This window comes from Pseudophryne corroboree, unplaced genomic scaffold, assembly GCF_028390025.1.
Source record: "Pseudophryne corroboree isolate aPseCor3 unplaced genomic scaffold, aPseCor3.hap2 scaffold_142, whole genome shotgun sequence".
Lineage (NCBI taxonomy): Eukaryota > Metazoa > Chordata > Amphibia > Anura > Myobatrachidae > Pseudophryne > Pseudophryne corroboree.
This window is the reverse complement of record NW_026968046.1, coordinates 101,956-114,909: the sequence shown is the minus strand read 5'-3', so window position 1 is coordinate 114,909 and position 12,954 is coordinate 101,956. Positions and strand designations below refer to the sequence as shown.

Sequence of the window (12,954 nt, the reverse complement as noted above, 5' to 3'; positions counted from 1 at the left end):
AGAGCAGCTCTGAACGGCAAGTAAAAGGGTGTGGGCCCTGCAGCACTACCTGTAGTTTGCATTGTGCATTGGAAGGCACAAAGTAAGCAGACGGGAGAAGTCAGGATAGTGCGCAAGGGCATAGAAGGGAGCGGCTCAAGAAAAGAGAAGTTGAAACAGACAGCAAACTAGGCTGGAGAGAGACCTGAGACAAAGAGATCTGAATTATACGAGAGCCGACCAGGGGAAACACAAATTATGCAGTCAAGTTTCCCACATTTGGGGAAATCGCAGGAGCAGCACACCCAGAGTGCAATGGGTGAGCCTTGCCCTGGGAGAAGCACCTACATGATCATAGTATCTCACCTGCCAGGTAAGTAGAAGTTGGGCTAGAGCTGGGGAGGGTCGCTGCTCGGGTACCCCCCTGTCAAGTGAAGGAGATCCAACTGAGGCAGCACAAGGGAACTCTCGAAAGAAGAACAAGGCTAAAGGAAGATCTGAGACAAAGAAATCTGACTTTTACCAGAGCTGACCAGAGGAAAGCACAAACACAGTCCCCCACTACCACAAATAAAGCAGTCGAGTTTCCCACATTTGGGGAAATCACAGGGGTCAGCATACCCAGAATGCAATGAATGAACCTCACCGTGGGAGAACAATCTTCATGACCATGGTATCTCCTATGCAAAATAAGTATGATTTGGGATAGGGCTGGGGAGGGCCGCTGCTCAGGCACATCTCTGTCAAGTAAAGGAGATTCAACTGAGGCAGCACAAGGGAACTCTCATCTGGGGACAACAACTGCAGGGAGAACACATATTTTCAGATGAACATGGGAGGGCAGAAGGCTGCCTAATACTGAAGCACCCCCAAACAACAAACCAAATGCATCAACTAGTGCAAGCATTCCTGGGGGAAGGCCTGCAGCAGATGGATTTGCATACGGTGATGTCATCCAAGCAGTGGGTCAAAGTTGGCTTCAACCCTCGTCTGCATATGAAAAGAGAAAAGGGGCATGCAGGGCATGGCGGCCTTTTGCGGCGCTTGGATGACCCCTAGTTCGCATTAAACACCTCCACCCTCCTTCGGTGTGGGGCTCATGTTGGCTATGCCCCAGCCCCTGAAGCATTCAAGCTGATTTCTTGCAGCAGCTGGGCACTGTAACAGCTCCAGAGCTGCTCTGTACGGCAAGTAAAAGGGTGTGGGACCTGCAGCACTACCTGTAGTTTGCATTGTGCATTGGAAGGCACAAAGTAAGCAGACAGGAGGAGAAGTCAGGATAGTGCACAAGGGTATAAAAGGGAGGGGCTCATGAAAAAAGAAGTGGAAACAGACAGCAAACTAGGCTGGAGAGAGACCTGAGACAAAGAGATCTGAATTATACGAGAGCCGACCAGGGGAAACACAAATTATGCAGTCAAGCTTCCCACATTTGGGGAAATCAGAGTGCAATGGGTGAGCCTTGCCCTGGGAGAAGCACCTTCATGATAATAGTATCTCACCTGGCAGGTAAGTAGGAGTTGGGCTAGAGCTGGGGAGGGTCGCTGCTCGGGCACCCCCCTGTCAAGTGAAAGAGATCCAACTGAGGCAGCACAAGGAAACTCTCGAAAGAAGAACAAGGCTAGAGGAAGATCTGAGACAAATAAATCTGACTTTTACCAGAGCTGACCAGAGGAAAGCACAAACACAGTCCCCCACTACCACAAATAATGCAGTCGAGTTTCCCACATTTGGGGAAATCACAGGGGTCAGCATACCCAGAATGCAATGAATGAACCTCACCCTGGGAGAACAATCTTCATGACCATGGTATCTCCTATGCAAAATAAGTATGATTTGGGATAGGGCTGGGGAGGGCCGCTGCTCAGGCACATCTCTGTCAAGTAAAGGAGATTCAACTGAGGCAGCACAAGGGAACTCTCATCTGGGGACAACAACTGCAGGGAGAACACATATTTTCAGATGAACATGGGAGGGCAGAAGGCTGCCTAATACTGAAGCACCCCCAAACAACAAACCAAATGCAACAACTAGTGCAAGCATTCCTGGGGGAAGGCCTGCAGCAGATGGATTTGCATACGGTGATGTCATCCAAGCAGTGGGTCAAAGTTGGCTTCAACCCTCGTCTGCATATGAAAAGAGAAAAGGGGCGTGCAGGGCATGGCGGCCTTTTGCGGTGCTTGGATGACCCCTAGTTCACATTAAACACCTCCACCCTCCTTCGGTGTGGGGCTCATGTTGGCTGTGCCCCAGCCCCTGAAGCATTCAAGCTGATTTCTTGCAGTAGCTGGGCACTGTAACAGCTCCAGAGCTGCTCTGTACGGCAAGTAAAAGGGTGTGGGCCCTACAGCACTACCTGTAGTTTGTATTGTGCATTGGAAGGCACAAAGTAAGCAGACAGGAGGAGAAGTCAGGATAGTGCACAAGGGTATAAAAGGGAGGGGCTCATGAAAAAAGAAGTGGAAACAGACAGCAAACTAGGCTGGAGAGAGACCTGAGACAAAGAGATCTGAATTATACGAGAGCCGACCAGGGGAAACACAAATTATGCAGTCAAGCTTCCCACATTTGGGGAAATCGCAGGGGCACCACACCCAGAGTGCAATGGGTGAGCCTTGCCCTGGGAGAAGATCCTTCATGATCATAGTATCTCACCTGGCAAGTAAGTAGGAGTTGGGCTAGAGCTGGGGAGGGTCGCTGCTCGGGCACCCCCCTGTCAAGTTAAAGAGATCCAACTGAGGCAGCACAAGGGAACTCTCGAAAGAAGAACAAGGCTAGAGGAAGATCTGAGACAAAGAAATCTGACTTTTACCAGAGCTGTCCAGAGGAAAGCACAAACACAGTCCCCCACTACCACAAATAATGCAGTCGAGTTTCCCACATTTGGGGAAATCACAGGGGTCAGCATACCCAGAATGCAATGAATGAACCTCACCCTGGGAGAACAATCTTCATGACCATGGTATCGCCTATGCAAAATAAGTATGATTTGGGATAGGGTTGGGGAGGGCCGCTGCTCAGGCACATCTCTGTCAAGTAAAGGAGATTCAACTGAGGCAGCACAAGGGAACTCTCATCTGGGGACAACAACTGCAGGGAGAACACATATTTTCAGATAAACATGGGAGGGCAGAAGGCTGCCTAATACTGAAGCACCCCCAAACAACAAACCAAATGCAACAACTAGTACAAGCATTCCTGGGGGAAGGCCTGCAGCAGATGGATTTGCATATAGTGATGTCATCCAAGCAGTGGGTCAAAGTTGGCTTCAACCCTCGTCTGCATATGAAAAGAGAAAAGGGGCGTGCAGGGCATGGCGGCCTTTTGCGGCGCTTGGATGACCCCTAGTTCGCATTAAACACCTCCACCCTCCTTCGGTGTGGGGCTCATGTTGGCTATGCCCCAGCCCCTGAAGCATTCAAGCTGATTTCTTGCAGCAGCTGGGCACTGTAACAGCTCCAGAGCTGCTCTGAACGGCAAGTAAAAGGGTGTGGGCCCTGCAGCACTACCTGTAGTTTGCATTGTGCATTGGAAGGCACAAAGTAAGCAGACGGGAGAAGTCAGGATAGTGCGCAAGGGCATAGAAGGGAGCGGCTCAAGAAAAGAGAAGTTGAAACAGACAGCAAACTAGGCTGGAGAGAGACCTGAGACAAAGAGATCTGAATTATACGAGAGCCGACCAGGGGAAACACAAATTATGCAGTCAAGTTTCCCACATTTGGGGAAATCGCAGGAGCAGCACACCCAGAGTGCAATGGGTGAGCCTTGCCCTGGGAGAAGCACCTACATGATCATAGTATCTCACCTGCCAGGTAAGTAGAAGTTGGGCTAGAGCTGGGGAGGGTCGCTGCTCGGGTACCCCCCTGTCAAGTGAAGGAGATTCAACTGAGGCAGCACAAGGGAACTCTCGAAAGAAGAACAAGGCTAGAGGAAGATCTGAGACAAATAAATCTGACTTTTACCAGAGCTGACCAGAGGAAAGCACAAACACAGTCCCCCACTACCACAAATAATGCAGTCGAGTTTCCCACATTTGGGGAAATCACAGGGGTCAGCATACCCAGAATGCAATGAATGAACCTCACCCTGGGAGAACAATCTTCATGACCATGGTATCTCCTATGCAAAATAAGTATGATTTGGGATAGGGCTGGGGAGGGCCACTGCTCAGGCACATCTCTGTCAAGTAAAGGAGATTCAACTGAGGCAGCACAAGGGAACTCTCATCTGGGGACAACAACTGCAGGGAGAACACATATTTTCAGATGAACATGGGAGGGCAGAAGGCTGCCTAATAATGAAGCACCCCCAAACAACAAACCAAATGCAACAACTAGTGCAAGCATTCCTGGGGGAAGGCCTGCAGCAGATGGATTTGCATACGGTGATGTCATCCAAGCAGTGGGTCAAAGTTGGCTTCAACCCTCGTCTGCATATGAAAAGAGAAAAGGGGCGTGCAGGGCATAGCGGCCTTTTGCGGCGCTTGGATGACCCCTAGTTCGCATTAAACACCTCCACCCTCCTTCGGTGTGGGGCTCATGTTGGCTATGCCCCAGCCCCTGAAGCATTCAAGCTGATTTCTTGCAGCAGCTGGGCACTGTAACAGCTCCAGAGCTGCTCTGTACGGCAAGTAAAAGGGTGTGGGCCCTGCAGCACTACCTGTAGTTTGCATTGTGCATTGGAAGGCACAAAATAAGCAGACAAGAGGAGAAGTCAGGATAGTGCACAAGGGTATAAAAGGGAGGGGCTCATGAAAAAAGAAGTGGAAACAGACAGCAAACTAGGCTGGAGAGAGACCTGAGACAAAGAGATCTGAATTATACGAGAGCCGACCAGGGGAAACACAAATTATGCAGTCAAGCTTCCCACATTTGGGGAAATCGCAGGGGCACCACACCCAGAGTGCAATGGGTGAGCCTTGCCCTGGGAGAAGCACCTTCATGATCATAGTATCTCACCTGGCAGGTAAGTAGGAGTTGGGTTAGAGCTGGGGAGGGTCGCTACTCGGGCACCCCCCTGTCAAGTGAAAGAGATCCAACTTAGGCAGCACAAGGGAACTCTCGAAAGAAGAACAAGGCTAGAGGAAGATCTGAGACAAATAAATCTGACTTTTACCAGAGCTGACTAGAGGAAAGCACAAACACAGTCCCCCACTACCACAAATAATGCAGTCGAGTTTCCCACATTTGGGGAAATCACAGGGGTCAGCATACCCAGAATGCAATGAATGAACCTCACCCTGGGAGAACAATCTTCATGACCATGGTATCGCCTATGCAAAATAAGTATGATTTGGGATAGGGCTGGGAGGGCCGCTGCTCAGGCACATCTCTGTCAAGTAAAGGAGATTCAGCTGAGGCAGCACAAGGGAACTCTCATCTGGGGACAACAACTGCAGGGAGAACACATATTTTCAGATAAAAATCTTGGTCATGCTCTGGTTTCTCTTCAGAACGAACAAATCTTTCGCCTCTTACTAAAGATTTCCGTGGAGAGGAGCAAAACCGAGTTTTATCTCAATTTTTGCATGCCCCATCTTTTTGGGGTTTCTTTTACCGGTTTAAAGATAGAATGAGTGTGCTTTAATGTAAGCTCATTTGCATAGAAATGACAGTAAATGTTTATTTATGTTCAAACAGAACTTTCTTGACCATGCTACTTGCTTTAAAGATCTGGGAGCACATGGAATACAGTACAAACCATGCTTATAGCAAGGAGAAGCCAGGTGAGAAATCTGCTTTCTTTCAAATTGGGCGCTCACTTTGATCTGAATGAGGACTGCTGGCACAGCACTCAGGCGACAGGTGGAATCTTGGTCATGCTCTGGTTTCTCTTCAGAATGAACAAATCTTTCGCCTTTTATTAAAGATTATCCGTGGAGAGGAGCAAAACTGAGTTTTATCTCAATTTTTGCATGCCCCATATTATTGGGGTTTCTTTTATCAGTTTAAAGACAGAACGAGTGTGCTTTCTTGTTAGCTTTAATGTAAGTTTATTTGCATAACAATGACAATAAATGTCTGTTTCTTTTCAAGCAGAACTTTCTTGACCATACTAATTGCTTGAAAGATCTGGGAGCACATGGAAAAGAGTACAAACCATGTTTATAGCAAGGGGAAGCCTGGTGAGAAATCTGCTTTCTTTCTTTCAAATTGGGTGCTCACTTTGAGCTGAATGAGGACTGCTGGCATGGCACTCAGGCGACAGGTGGAATCTTGGTCATGCTCTGGTTTCTCTTCAGAACGAACAAATCTTTCGCCTTTTACTAAAGATTTCCGTGGAGAGGAGCAAAACTGAGTTTTATCTCAATTTTTGCATGCCCCATATCATACCTCCCAACTGTCCCGATTTTCGCGGGACAGTCCCGTTTTTTGGGGACTGTCCCGCTGTCCCACCTGCGGGCCGCAGTGTCCCGCGGTGGGGAGGACAGTTGGGAGGCTCTGTCTGTCGCTGCCCTGCTTAGCAGAGCAGCGGTGAATAGTCGCTGTGCGCACAGCGTCTATTCACTGAAGTCAGAGGGAGAGGTGGCATGCCAGCGGCTCACAGAGCGCTGGGCATGCCCCCTCAGTGCCGAAAACGGGGGCGTGACTCGCGATCGCGGGTCCTCCCGCGAAGCCATGCCCCTTTTTACTTAGGCCACGCCCTTTTTGGGAGCGCGTGCGACTTCGCCGCGCGTGTGTCCCTCTTTGCGAGCCGACAAAGTTGGGAGGCATGCCCATATTATTGGGGTTTCTTTTATCAGTTTAAAGACAGAACGAGTGTGCTTTCTGGTTAGCTTTAATGTAAGTTTATTTGCATAACAATGACAGTAAATGTTTGTTTCTTTTCAAACAGAACTTTCTTGACCATGCTACTTGCTTGAAAGATCTGGGAGCACATGGAAAACAGTACAAACCATGCAGTATCACAAGAGCCTTTATTTGATCTTTCATGAAGATAGAGCAGAATTGAGGACACGTCAACAATTTCTGCCGAAGGTGGTTCATCTTTCCACATGGTGCCTTTGGCCACTGACACCTTCGTTGAGTCAAAGTCTCTGGCTGTGGTCAGAACTTTGAAAATTTATGTCACCAGAACGGTTCAGATTAGGAAAACAGAGGCTCTGTTTGTCCTGTATGCTCCCAACAGGATTGGGTGTCCTGCTTCCATGTAGACCATTATGCGCTGGATCTGTGGTAAGATTCAGCATGCTCATTCCATGGCAGGATTGCCGTTACTGAATTAGGTGAAGACCCATTCTACTAGAAAGGTGGGTTCATCCTGGGCAGCTGGTCGGGGAGTCTCGGCATTGCAACTTTGCCGAGCAGCTATTTAGTAAACACTTTTGCTAAGTTTTACAAGTTTGATACCTTGGCCGATGATAACTTCAAGTTGGGTCATTCGGTGCTGCAGAGTCGTACGCACTCTTCCACCCGTTCAAGAGCTTTGGTATAACCCCATGGTTCTTAATGTGACCCCAGCATCCTCTAGGTCGTATGAGAAAATAGGATTTTAATACCTACCGGTAAATCCTTTTCTCTTAGTCTGTAGAGGATGCTGGGCACCCGTCCCAGTCCATACTGTGTCTGCAGTTATTACTTGTGGTTATACACATGTTGTGTTATGGTTCTGGTCAGCTTTTTGCTGCAATTATTCATGCCGTTGGCTTGTGTTCTGTTGAATGCCACGTTCTGCGGCATGCTTAAGGTGTGAGCTGGTAAGATGCTCACCTTAGTTTAACAATAAATCCTTTCCTCGAAATGTCCGTCTCCATGGGCACAGTTCCTATAACTGGAGTCTGGAGGAGGGGCATAGAGGGAGGAGCCAGTTCACACCCTTTGACAGTCTTAAAGTGCCCATGTCTCTTGCGGATCCCGTCTATACCCCATGGTTCTTAATGTGACCCCAGCATCCTCTACGGACTAAGAGAAAAGGATGCCCTTGCGCACTATCCTGACTTCTACTCCCGTCTGCTTACTTTGTGCCTTCCAACGCACAATGCAAACTACAGGAGGTGCTGCAGGGCCCACACCCTTTTACTTGCCTTACAGAACAGCTCTGGAGCTGTTACAGTGCCCAGCTGCTGCAAGAAATCAGCTTGAATGCTTCAGGGGATGGGGCATGGCCAACATGAGCCCCACACCAAAGGAGGGTGGGGGTGTTTAATGAGAACTAGGGGTCATCCAAGCACTGCAAAAGGCCGCCATGCCCTGCACGCCCCTTTTCTCTTTTCATATGCAGATGAGGGTTCCAGCCAACTTTGGCCCACTGCTTGAATAACATCACTGTATGCAAATCCGTCTGCTGCAGACCTTCCCCCAGGAAGGCTTGTACTAGATGTTGCATATGGTTTGATATTTGATGGTGCTTCAGTATTAGGCAGCCTTCCGCCCTCCCATGTTCATCTGAAAAGATGTGGTCTCCCTGCAGTTGTTGTCCCCAGACGAGAGTTCCCTTGTGCTTCCTCAGTTGAATCTCCTTAACTTGACGGGGGAGGGGCTGCCCGAGCAGCCACCCTCCCCAGCCCTATCCCAACTCATACTTATTTTGCATATGAGATCTCTTGATCATGAAGATTGTTCTCACAGGGTGAGGTTCATCCATTATATTTTAAAATAGGAAGGTACAAATTACATATTTGAATTGCATTTATGTGCTGGATTCAAATGTCCCCCCCCCCCTTCCTTTCTCAATTGTGCCCGTCAGCAGCTATTCTAAGGTTGCTGCCAATGGGTGTGACACATTAATTTCTTCTGTGGGGTACACTGGACTCCACAAGGATTCACATTGGGGTGTAGAGTAGGATCTTGATCTGAGGCACCAACCGGCTCAAAGCTTTTGACTGTTCCCAAGATGCTCAGTGCATTCTCCTCTATAACCCCGCTTCCATGAACAGGGAGCTTAGTTTGTAGTTGGTGCCTTCAGTAGCAGGCCACTTAACAGGGGCCTGCCTCAGGCAGCCTATTCTTAGCTATAAATTTTGACAAGAAAAGAAGAACTTGTTTTATGAGAATCTACAAGGGCTGCAGCAGGCTAGGTCTAATAGACATCTTTACTGCAGCTTCATCACTCCCAGCGGCGCTGTATACTCCCGTGCCCTGGTTGCTGGGTCACTGCAGCGGAGGGTCCGGTTTCATCCTAAGGTCAGTCACACACACACCACCCTTCCGGATCACGAGGCCGCTGATGAAGGGGAGCGTGGCCATAGGGGGTGGACCGTGTGCGCACTGGCGTGGACACTGATTACTGGGCAGCCGCTCCACTAGCCACCAGGTACAGTTAAGGAGCACAGGTCTGGGGGTTTTTCTCCTATATTAACCCAATTTTGTACTGCCCGCAGCGCATTGTGATAGGTAATAGGGCCTGATTCAGGTTGGATTGCAATCACAATAAGCGATCCAACTGCAAAAATTGCTAAGAGCATACGCATGTGCCTGCATTTTCTGCGGCACCCCGCAGAGAATGCGATCGCCTCTGCCTGTCAATCGGGGCGGGGGGGGATAGGTGGGTCAGCAACACTCCATTTCCAAGTCAGGGATGGAGCGGTGCGGGGGCAAGGCTTCAAAATGGGGTCTGCAACGGAGTAGACACAGGGGGCGTGGTCACAGCGGCTGTATGACATCACATTCAGCCGCTGTGATCACAAAAATGGTGGCGGCTTCCTGCGCGCACATACAGTCTGCACCAGCAGGAGGCTACACCATTTTTTATGATCACGCTGAACTGCAGTGCGACTGCAATTACAGCATGGTCAAGAAGGGAGGCGTCATGCTGGGTGGCCATGCCCTTTCACTGTGCAGGAGCCAGCACCGCTCACACACTAGTCCCCGGGTGCAGCCCCCAACCCCCGGGACACCCGGAGCAACAAAATGTAGATTCAGGCCACCAGGCCACGCCCCTACCTATGAAACCATGCCTCCTTTTTACCATTGCGCTGCTTATCTGCGCGCACTGCATTACAATCTCCCTCGCCACCTCTCTGGGTGTCACCAGTGATAGTGACACCTCTGCCATGCTTGTAGCAGCTGGTCCTAAGATCTACGCCTCAAGCCCTGAGTGTTTGCCCTTGTGACTTGTTGATCATCATAGCGAAGCAGATGCTTACAGAAAACTGCAGGGGCTTAGATTGAAAATAAAAAAATATATGGGTATAAGGTAGAGAGGAGCGGGTTCGGTTCTCCGAGAACCGAATTCCCCACGAACTCCACGTTGTTTACACTGGTCCGAGGCAGGCTCGGTTGTTCCCGCCTGACTCGCAAAACCTGAACAAGGGAAAATGTCATCATCCCGCTGTCGGATTCTCGCGAGATTCGGATTCCATATAAAGAGCTGCGCGTTGCCGCCATTTTTACTCGTGCATTGAAGAGAGAGCGGAATGGACGTGGCTATGTTCTCTCAGTGGAAATCTCAATATCAGTGCTCAGTATCAGTGGTTACTTATTGCTGCTCAGTAATACTAGTAGTGTGTCTCTCCTGCTCAGTGTCAGTTCTCAGTAGTATCCTCATCAGTGCTCAGTATCACTGCTCATTGTCTTGTGCTGCATTGTGGTGCTCAGCATACTACAGTACATTACTAATAGTCCAGTGCTGCATCTTGCTGCTCAGTGTCAGTTCTAGTATCCTCATCAGTGCTCACTATCACTGTTCATTGCATTTTGGTTTTCTGTATACTACAGTAACATAGTAATATAGTAACATATAGTAACATAGTTTTTGAGGTTGAATAGAGGCAAATTGCCCATCGTGTTCAACCTGTTTTAAGTTGTGATGATTCTACATACTTGCTGAATAATGTTTTATGACTAGTTAGCTACTATAACTCATGTTACCCCCGGATTAACCATGTTGATATTTTAAGTATTATAACCTTAGATAGCTTTTTCATTCAGAAATGTATCCATTCCTTTTTTAAATCCAATTACAGAGTCCGCCATTACCACCTTCCCTGGCAGGGAATTCCACATCCTGATTGCCCTAACAGTGAAGATCATAGTATCTCACCTGGCAGGTAAGTAGGAGTTGGGCTAGAGCTGTGGAGGATTGCTGCTCGGGCACCCCCTGTCAAGTGAAGGAGATCCAACTGAGGCAGCACAAGGGAACTCTCGAAAGAAGAACAAGGCTAGAGGAAGATCTGAGACAAAGAAATCTGACTTTTACCAGAGCTGACCAGAGGAAAGCACAAACACAGTCCCCCACTACCACAAATAATGCAGTCGAGTTTCCCACATTGGGGAAATCACAGGGGTCAGCATACCCAGAATGCAATGAATGAACCTCACCCTGGGAGAACAATCTTCATGACCATGGTATCTCCTATGCAAAATAAGTATGATTTGGGATAGGGCTGGGGAGGGCCGCTGCTCAGGCACATCTCTGTCAAGTAAAGGAGATTCAACTGAGGCAGCACAAGGGAACTCTCATCTGGGGACAACAACTGCAGGGAGAACACATATTTTCAGATGAAAATCTTGGTCATGCTCTGGCTTCTCTTCAGAACGAACAAATCTTTCGCCTTTTACTAAAGATTTCCGTGGAGAGGAGCAAAACTGAGTTTTACCTCAATTTTTGCATGCCCCATCTTTTTGGATTTTCTTTTATCGGTTTAAAGATAGAATGAGTGTGCTTTAATGAAAGCTCATTTGCATAGAAATTACAGTAAATGTTTGTTTCTTTTCAAACAGAACTTTCTTGACCATGCTACTTGCTTGAAAGATCTGGGAGCACATGGAATACAGTACAAACCATGCTTATAGCAAGGAGAAGCCAGGTGAGAAATCTGCTTTCTTTCAAATTGGGCGCTCACTTTGATCTGAATGAGGACTGCTGGCATGGCACTCAGGCGACAGGTGGAATCTTGGTCATGCTCTGGTTTCTCTTCAGAATGAACAAATCTTTCGCCATTTATTAAAGATTTCCGTGGAGAGGAGCAAAACTGAGTTTTATCTCAATTTTTGCATGCCCCATATTATTGGGGTTTCTTTTATCAGTTTAAGGACAGAATGAGTGTGCTTTCTTGTTGGCTTTAATGTAAGTTTATTTGTATAACAATGACAGTAAATGTCTGTTTCTTTTCAAACAGAACTTTCTTGACCATGCTACTTGCTTGAAAGATCTGGGAGCACATGGAAAAGAGTACAAACCATGCTTATAGCAAGGGGAAGCCTGGTGAGAAATCTGCTTTCTTTCTTTCAAATTGGGTGCTCACTTTGAGCTGAATGAGGACTGCTGGCATGGCACTCAGGCGACAGGTGGAATCTTGGTCATGCTCTGGTTTCTCTTCAGAACGAACAAATCTTTCGCCTTTTACTAAAGATTTCCGTGGAGAGGAGCAAAACTGAGTTTTATCTCAAATTTTGCATTCCCCATCTTATTGGGGTTTTATTTTATCTGTTTAAAGATAGAACGAGTGTGCTTTAATGTAAGCTCATTTGCATAGAAATGACAGTAAATGTTTGTTTCTTTTCAAACAGAACTTTCTTGACTATACAAATTGCTTGAAAGATCTGGGAACACATGGAAAAGAGTACAAACCATGTTTATAGCTAGGGGAAGCCTGGTGAGAAATCTGCTATCTTTCTTTCAAATTGGGTGCTCACTTTGAGCTCAATGAGAACTGCTGGCATGGCACTCAGGCGACAGGTGGAATCTTGGTCATGCTCTGGTTTCTCTTCAGAACTAACAAATATTTCGCCTTTTATTAAAGATTTCCGTGGAGAGGAGCAAAACTGAGTTTTATCTCAATTTTTGCATGCCCCATATTATTGGGGTTTCTTTTATCAGTTTAAAGACAGAACGAGTGTGCTTTCTTGTTAGCTTTAATGTAAGTTGCCATAGATGCAGTGAAACACACGTGTAGGGCACGGCGTGTCCGCGTGTATTTGACTCATGTGAAATGTTATAAAACAAAAATATATGATTATGATGTTAGCTGTTAGTCTCCACTAATAGGGAATAGAAGCTGAGCTATAAGAAAGGAATACACTAGATATGATGTCA

At 47.7% G+C, this 12,954-nt stretch overlaps 17 non-coding genes across 17 annotated transcripts; 7 read left to right on the top strand and 10 right to left on the bottom strand.

Annotated features, from left to right (window-relative positions):
- Positions 1-197: 197 nt before the first annotated feature.
- On the bottom strand, positions 198-360 carry LOC134996346 (U1 spliceosomal RNA). The gene has a single exon (XR_010199047.1). It is a non-coding gene; the product is annotated as a U1 spliceosomal RNA (small nuclear RNA).
- A 152-nt stretch (positions 361-512) lies between these two features.
- On the bottom strand, positions 513-676 carry LOC134996259 (U1 spliceosomal RNA). The gene has a single exon (XR_010198963.1). It is a non-coding gene; the product is annotated as a U1 spliceosomal RNA (small nuclear RNA).
- A 972-nt stretch (positions 677-1,648) lies between these two features.
- On the bottom strand, positions 1,649-1,812 carry LOC134996265 (U1 spliceosomal RNA). The gene has a single exon (XR_010198968.1). It is a non-coding gene; the product is annotated as a U1 spliceosomal RNA (small nuclear RNA).
- Positions 1,813-2,486: 674 nt separating this feature from the next.
- On the bottom strand, positions 2,487-2,649 carry LOC134995915 (U1 spliceosomal RNA). Its single transcript, XR_010198629.1, has one exon. It is a non-coding gene; the product is annotated as a U1 spliceosomal RNA (small nuclear RNA).
- Positions 2,650-2,801: 152 nt separating this feature from the next.
- On the bottom strand, positions 2,802-2,965 carry LOC134996187 (U1 spliceosomal RNA). Its single transcript, XR_010198893.1, has one exon. It is a non-coding gene; the product is annotated as a U1 spliceosomal RNA (small nuclear RNA).
- Positions 2,966-3,636: 671 nt separating this feature from the next.
- Positions 3,637-3,799, bottom strand: LOC134996344 (U1 spliceosomal RNA). Its single transcript, XR_010199045.1, has one exon. It is a non-coding gene; the product is annotated as a U1 spliceosomal RNA (small nuclear RNA).
- A 152-nt stretch (positions 3,800-3,951) lies between these two features.
- Positions 3,952-4,115, bottom strand: LOC134996252 (U1 spliceosomal RNA). The gene has a single exon (XR_010198957.1). It is a non-coding gene; the product is annotated as a U1 spliceosomal RNA (small nuclear RNA).
- A 674-nt stretch (positions 4,116-4,789) lies between these two features.
- LOC134996567 (U1 spliceosomal RNA) lies at positions 4,790-4,952 on the bottom strand. Its single transcript, XR_010199239.1, has one exon. It is a non-coding gene; the product is annotated as a U1 spliceosomal RNA (small nuclear RNA).
- A 152-nt stretch (positions 4,953-5,104) lies between these two features.
- On the bottom strand, positions 5,105-5,268 carry LOC134996182 (U1 spliceosomal RNA). The gene has a single exon (XR_010198888.1). It is a non-coding gene; the product is annotated as a U1 spliceosomal RNA (small nuclear RNA).
- Positions 5,269-5,411: 143 nt separating this feature from the next.
- LOC134996008 (U5 spliceosomal RNA) lies at positions 5,412-5,527 on the top strand. The gene has a single exon (XR_010198717.1). It is a non-coding gene; the product is annotated as a U5 spliceosomal RNA (small nuclear RNA).
- A 270-nt stretch (positions 5,528-5,797) lies between these two features.
- On the top strand, positions 5,798-5,914 carry LOC134996084 (U5 spliceosomal RNA). The gene has a single exon (XR_010198792.1). It is a non-coding gene; the product is annotated as a U5 spliceosomal RNA (small nuclear RNA).
- A 286-nt stretch (positions 5,915-6,200) lies between these two features.
- On the top strand, positions 6,201-6,313 carry LOC134996078 (U5 spliceosomal RNA). Its single transcript, XR_010198786.1, has one exon. It is a non-coding gene; the product is annotated as a U5 spliceosomal RNA (small nuclear RNA).
- Positions 6,314-11,125: 4,812 nt separating this feature from the next.
- LOC134996117 (U1 spliceosomal RNA) lies at positions 11,126-11,288 on the bottom strand. Its single transcript, XR_010198824.1, has one exon. It is a non-coding gene; the product is annotated as a U1 spliceosomal RNA (small nuclear RNA).
- A 144-nt stretch (positions 11,289-11,432) lies between these two features.
- Positions 11,433-11,548, top strand: LOC134995998 (U5 spliceosomal RNA). The gene has a single exon (XR_010198708.1). It is a non-coding gene; the product is annotated as a U5 spliceosomal RNA (small nuclear RNA).
- Positions 11,549-11,818: 270 nt separating this feature from the next.
- On the top strand, positions 11,819-11,934 carry LOC134996043 (U5 spliceosomal RNA). Its single transcript, XR_010198751.1, has one exon. It is a non-coding gene; the product is annotated as a U5 spliceosomal RNA (small nuclear RNA).
- Positions 11,935-12,220: 286 nt separating this feature from the next.
- LOC134995977 (U5 spliceosomal RNA) lies at positions 12,221-12,336 on the top strand. Its single transcript, XR_010198687.1, has one exon. It is a non-coding gene; the product is annotated as a U5 spliceosomal RNA (small nuclear RNA).
- A 275-nt stretch (positions 12,337-12,611) lies between these two features.
- LOC134996055 (U5 spliceosomal RNA) lies at positions 12,612-12,727 on the top strand. The gene has a single exon (XR_010198763.1). It is a non-coding gene; the product is annotated as a U5 spliceosomal RNA (small nuclear RNA).
- Positions 12,728-12,954: the final 227 nt, after the last annotated feature.